Source organism: Neophocaena asiaeorientalis, unplaced genomic scaffold (assembly GCF_003031525.2).
Source record: "Neophocaena asiaeorientalis asiaeorientalis breed wild unplaced genomic scaffold, Neophocaena_asiaeorientalis_V1.1 scaffold607, whole genome shotgun sequence".
Lineage (NCBI taxonomy): Eukaryota > Metazoa > Chordata > Mammalia > Artiodactyla > Phocoenidae > Neophocaena > Neophocaena asiaeorientalis.
This window is the reverse complement of record NW_020173405.1, coordinates 1,550,234-1,556,660: the sequence shown is the minus strand read 5'-3', so window position 1 is coordinate 1,556,660 and position 6,427 is coordinate 1,550,234. Positions and strand designations below refer to the sequence as shown.

General features: G+C 40.0%; 1 protein-coding gene across 2 annotated transcripts in view; it reads right to left on the bottom strand.

Annotated features, from left to right (window-relative positions):
• Positions 1–6,427, bottom strand: part of BAZ1B (bromodomain adjacent to zinc finger domain 1B) — a 65,569-nt gene that overhangs the window by 58,582 nt on the left and 560 nt on the right. The window lies entirely within an intron of this gene.

Sequence of the window (6,427 nt, the reverse complement as noted above, 5' to 3'; positions counted from 1 at the left end):
CATGTGCCCAGTCAATTCTCCTTAGATCAAGACCCATATGGCCAATAACACACAAGACTGCTGTCACCTGGATGCCTCAGTAATCCCTCAAATCCAACTTCTAAAACTAAACTCTTACTACTCCTCCACTCCCTCCCAAACTTGCTCTTTAACAGATACTCCCAATCTCACTGAATGGCCCTAGTGTCCAAGTTAGAAATCAGGGAATCATCCTAACCTCTTCAGTCCCTAACTGTAACCACTTAGGTGTTTCTCAATTAAGTCCTTTCTCTCCAATAAAAGAACCATTATCCAAATCCAGCTTTTGATCCTCATTTCTCATCCAGTCATAACATTTTAAAACATGTTAATTGGCCTGACTGGTAATCCTCTTCTTCTCTGGTCCTTTGTGATTCTCACACTCACAACCTTTTTTCTGTCTTGTTTTTAAACCCATTTCTTCTGATTTAAAAATCTCACTTGGCCTCAGGCCTCCTAAAATACAAATATGTTGTTGCAAAGGGAAAAATCCTCCGGCCCCCACAGTTCTGAAAATCACTCCACCCATCAAGATTTTATTTTCTATGATTTTTATTATTTTAAGGGGAAAAAAAGGAAGAAACTTTTTTTTCCAACTTTTTTCAGACAATATGTATTTAAATACCAAATACTGATTGATTGAGTGTGGTTTTTCAAATAATGACAGTCTCTTCTACCCTAATACAGATCTTTCGTACCCTCCTTTGAAAAATCATCATCAGTATAGCATTCTCATTCTGGGTGACCTCATCCATGCCCATAACTTCAACTACTATCTATATATGCTAATAACTTCTATCACCAGCTCAGTCTCCTCTCTCTGAACTCCAGGCCCATATATATACTAGCAACATATACATCTCCATTTGGATATACTCAGCAATTCAATACAAGAACCTCCGTAACTAAACACTTCCTATCCGTCCCCCACCACCCTTGACAGTCAAAACAAAAGAACCACTTGATCCTCTTCCATGAAACCCCACACCTCAGATTGGGACTCAAACCCAATCACATCTCAGATGGGGTTTGAACCCACAATCTCCCTGCTGAAACCACACACCTGGTCTCAGGACTAATGAAGCTCAGGTTCTTTATGCCTCAGTGCAGAAGGAATGCAGCGAGAGGCAAAGCCATAGGCAAGAAGTAGATTTATTAATATAGGATGCTTGTGAAGGATGCAAGCAGTCAGGCAAGGGAGTTTTCCCCAAGACCTAAGGGGGAAAGCAGGTTTATTTAGGGAGATACACACTCCACAGACAGAGTGTGGGCCCTCTCAGAAGGCGATAGGCCCTGGAATATGGGATGGTTAGTTTTTATGGGCTGGGTAATTTCATAGGCTAAGCAATAGGAAGATTACTCCAACTATTTTGGGGAAGAGGCAGGGATTTCCAGGAATTGGACCACTGCCCACTTTCTGGCCTCCAACAGTCAGGGTGCCTGCAGGGCGTCATTTACAATATTCTAATGTATCACAATGAGCGTATAATGAGGCTCAAGGTCTACTGGAAGTAGATTCTTCCGCCAACTCGGTTCTAACCACTTTATGTCCTCAGGGGCTGTCATTCTTTTAAGGTTGTGCCCTGCCCCCTTCCCTCCTGTCTCACAGGGTCCTCTATATCAGAGAAGAACACCACTAACCAAGTGATAACCAAAACATAACCCTTGATTCCTCCCCAATCAATCACCAAACCCTGTCAAATCTACTTAATTTCAGAAATCCATCAACTGTACTTCTCTCCACCTCAAGGGCTAGTAAATTTATTTAGACCACCATTATCTACTGCCTAGATTATTTAATTATTTAAACACCATCTAGTTGCCACTAGTCTCAAGGCTGCAGATCCATTCTCAATGCTACAGCCACATTGATCTTCCTAACCTAAAAGCCTGCTTCTTTCCTGTTCAAATTTTTCAACACCCTCCACTAAATTTAAGGCAAAGTCCAAACTCCTCAGCCTATCTCACAAGAACCTGTGATGCAGCCCTTTTCTGTATCTCTCAACACTGCATCTCCATTCCCACTTCTTCACTCCAGCCATGTGAAACTTCTTTCATGTTTTCAAAATCAGGAATTCCCTGGTGGTCCAGTGGTTAGGACTCAGCGCTCTCACTGCCAGGGGCCCGGGTTAGAGCCCTGGTCAGGGAACTAAGATCCCACAAGCTGCCGAGTGCAGCCCAAACAAACAAAAATAGCTCACTGAGATATAACTGGCAAAATAAACTAAATTCTAACCATCCTTTGGATCTCAACTTAAAAGCAACCTTCCCCAGGAAACATTCCCTTAACCCTAAAATGTGGCAGACTGTACTATTTTTTCCAAATATCCACCTCTCTTCCCTAAGAGGATTCTACACCTCCACCCACTGCCATGTGGCTTGCAATACCTCCTGGGAAGAGGAAAGCACATCCCCTCCCCACAAAGGCTGGGCCCTGCCACATAACTTGCTTTGACCAATAGATGTGATAGACACCACTTCCAGGAAGAAGCTTAAAAAGCTGTCATGGTTTCCTCCTGACCTTTCTGCCACTAGAAAAGGTCGCTGCAGACAGGGACTGCTCCTTCAGCCTGAAACTTGGAATAAGAAAAATGTGCCTTTCCTTTTTTTTCACCTGTTTCCTTTTTTTCAAATGTGGCCCTAGAAAAATTTTAATTACATGTGGCTCACATCACATTTCTGTTGGATAGCACTATAAACCTAACGATTACGTCTAGGAATGAATGTCCTCTGACAGCACAATTTTTAACTGACTAGTCATTCAAATTAGATTAATTTCAAAAGTCTAAAACTGAAATTTCTACAACCACCCCTAACATCAGGTAGTTTTACGTTTATGTAACTCTGTTCTGGTTATTACTTTGATTTATGCTAAGAGAAAAGTTAAAGAAAAAATAAAAATGAAAGGAGGAAAAAAAAGCCCATGAGAAGGATATTCAGGGACTTCCCTGGTGGCGCAGTGGTTAAGAATCCGCCTGCCAATGCAGGGGACATGGGACCGAGCCCTGGGCTGGGAAGATCCCACAGGCCATGGAGCAACTAAGCCCATGCGCCATAACTCCTGAGCCCGCAGCCTGCAACTACTGAAGCCCACACACCTAGAGCCCGTGCTCCACAACAACAGAAACCACCGTAATGAGAAGCCCACTCACCACAACGAAGACTGAACAGAGCCCCCCCAAAATAATAATAAATTAATTTTTTACAAAAAGAAGGATGTTAAGTCAGCTGGCTCTAAATCCTATTTCAGATTTTAGGTTACCAAAATAAGTCACTCACTCTCAAATAACCGCTCAAAGCAAATGCCAATTGTGGTTTTTATGTTCCAGCGACTGCTGCACTTATAATTGCAGACAAAATGTCAAAGCAATTCTCCAAAGGTTGTGTAAGCTATAAATGATAAGTTCAAATCCTAGACTATCTCATTATGCATCTACTTTTTCAAGAGTTCAAGAGCTACTTCCTTACCACCATATGCTGCCCTTCTTTGTTCTCTTTAGCCTTGTAAGTATTGTTGCTTTCAATAAAGTACCTGATAGCCTGAAAGGAAGTGGCCCATAAAAGTATGGAGGTTAAATAAGCATAACTATAACGCTAAGAGTTCTAAGTGAGAAGACAAAGCACCAACTCAAGGTCTGCTTTTTATCCTATTTTCTCTCTTTGGACCAGTCTGTCATTAAGTTAAAAATAAATCTAATCTGATAATAACTTGTTACTTTAAAGAAATTAAATTATAAAAATCGACATAAGAGCTCAGTATTCCAACTGCCCAATAAAATCCTGTCTTGCAACTACAACTTAACCCCAGCTCTTAAAACACTCTAGGCAAATCAAGTTATTCTTGCCTAGAGCCAGAATAACTGTATATTCTAATACCCCCTCCTTATAACACCATCTAAAAGTTCTCATATTGATGCTACTAAGGTTATGAACTAGTTTCTAGGCTTTAGAAACTAGGATAAAGCAATACAAAAAAAAATTTAATCTACAGCAGGCCACTTGTAGGTTCAGTTCCTCCTTAAAATCTATCTTGACTTAAACACAGTCAGTGTAGAATTCTATTGTCAAATAATCACATCAAGAAGTGATTCCAATAAAGTTAATTTTTCAAACCAAGATCTACTGTGCTGCCAGCAGTAGTACTATCCTAGGAAGCAATGTACCATAGATTTAAAGCTACAGTACAATAAACATCAACATATAACCCAGTCATTAAATGTGTGCATGAGTTTAATGAAGTTTAATGAAGTTTACAGTAATACCTTAAGTTTTACTTAAGGTGTTACTTTTAGGGTTTAAGGTTTACTGAAGATGTACAGTAATACCTTCAAGAACACAATGCTCACAGTTTTAGGTCAATAAAACACCATACAAATTTGCCATAGAATATACATGCAACCAAAAGGTAGGTATAAGGAGAAAATTAAAGTATGAAGTCCTATTAAAACATAATTATAACTATAAATTAAGAACTGGAAATAACAACACTTCAAATGCAGCAGTTACCCAACCACATACTTGTTCTCCTCTATGAAATCACTAATAGCCTAATAAAGAAATATGCCAACCTGCCAACCACACAGTACAATTGTTTAAAAACCATCCTCAAAGTGCTTCCACTTGTAGAAATTACCAAGGGAGCAATTTTCCCCCAATATGTAACACAATTTAATAACTCCTTTGTTAAAAGGGTTCTAAATACTGGTATGGGAAATTTTAAAGATGAAGAATTTTTATTAAATACATAACAGTTAAAAAGTTCCACGTATCAGTTTTCAACTGTCACCATTAAAAGAAACTCCTCATATGTATCACTGTGTTTCAGCGATTTCAGTAAATGATATGAAAAAGCCGGGGCTGCCAGTTCTATCTACAGCCATTTTTTACAGAGCTCAGTACCTAGTACAGACTTAGAATTTGTCTCCTCCCTATCGCAGTTTCTGATGCTCCACTAGAACCAGACCTGAAAAATCAACAACCAGTAATATTAGTGTGAATAACCATCAACTGCTCAAAAGATGACATCTGAAAAGGATATGGCAGATTCCCAAAAGTAATTTTTTACTTCACCGATGTTTTGCAATGTTATTTAAAAAAAAAAAAAAATTGGGCACTTTTAGAATAAAGTATTTGGTAGAGCTAGAGCACTTCTCCAAAACAATCCAAAAGTCCTAACAGGACATGAAAAAGAACCAGATTACCACTCCGACCCCTCCCTTAAATGCACCTTATCATACCACAAACTGACACAAACAATGGACTAACATTATTAAAAGTGAAAGAATAGCATTCCATGTTCCTCTCTTGGTTTACTTTCAGGGATGAGGTACGAGGAGCACTGAATTCTACTCCTGATTCTCATCATTTACGGAGTGTGTGACCTTTAGCAAGCCAACCTCAACTGTGTGGGCCCGCTTGGCATACCCAGGCAGGAGAACCCCACCATCTCCAAGATCCATTTCGGCTCTGAGATGCTCTAGCTGCATTTCTTCAAGAGTCCTCCTACAGCATGGACAAACTTGCCAAATCCCTTTGTATGTAAACACCTAACATCCACAAACTGCACTCAATCAAGAATGAGGTTATCCCATAAAGCATTACATTAAAGGGAGGACCAAAGAGAAATGAAATCAAATGATATAGCTCACACCAGCATTTCCTTCCATACTGAAGCAAGCAAACTGAAACTACTAAGAAATCAAGTCCTTCCAAAGGGAAAGGGGTGATAAAACTAAAGAATACATTACCCTTCACTCTTGAAGCTTTCTGTACACTAAAGAAAGCTTGATTCAAAACTTTTTTACACTTAAGCTTCAAAACGGACGCATCTGGCATCCATAAAAAAAGTAAATAAGAGTCGTACAACTTTCAACTAAAAGACTAATAAGCTTGTGCAAGAAACCTTAAGCAATGATCAAAAGGGTGCTTCTCATTTAAAACATCAGCCTCGTGTTTCTAAAATACAACATAAAAACTTTAAGCGTGTCTTTTTGAAACGTTGTTAAAAGACAAATACTGATCTCCTATACATCGTCAAAATTCCAAATCTGTGCATGCCCAGGGAAGGAAGGCATCCGCTCCTCCAAGGTAACTTTTTTACTGCCTCTTCTCTAAGTCTGGACATTCATTCTTGGTTTTGTGCCTCACAATCCTGTCAGTTCATCCATCACCAGCCTAAAGTCCACTCGGGAGAAGCAAAACACAAATGTCCCCGCAGAGATCCGGGAAGACGCAGTCGCGACTTGTACAACCGAGATCACGAGGCCGCTCAAGTACAATTTCCAAAACTTAAGTGGAAGGCTTAATTTAAAAAGAAAAAAGCAGCAGCAAGAAAACCCCGCTCAACCCTCGGTACTTAGGGCCTAAAGCCAACCCCCTGGGGCGCGGGGGGGGCGGGATAGAGGGTCGT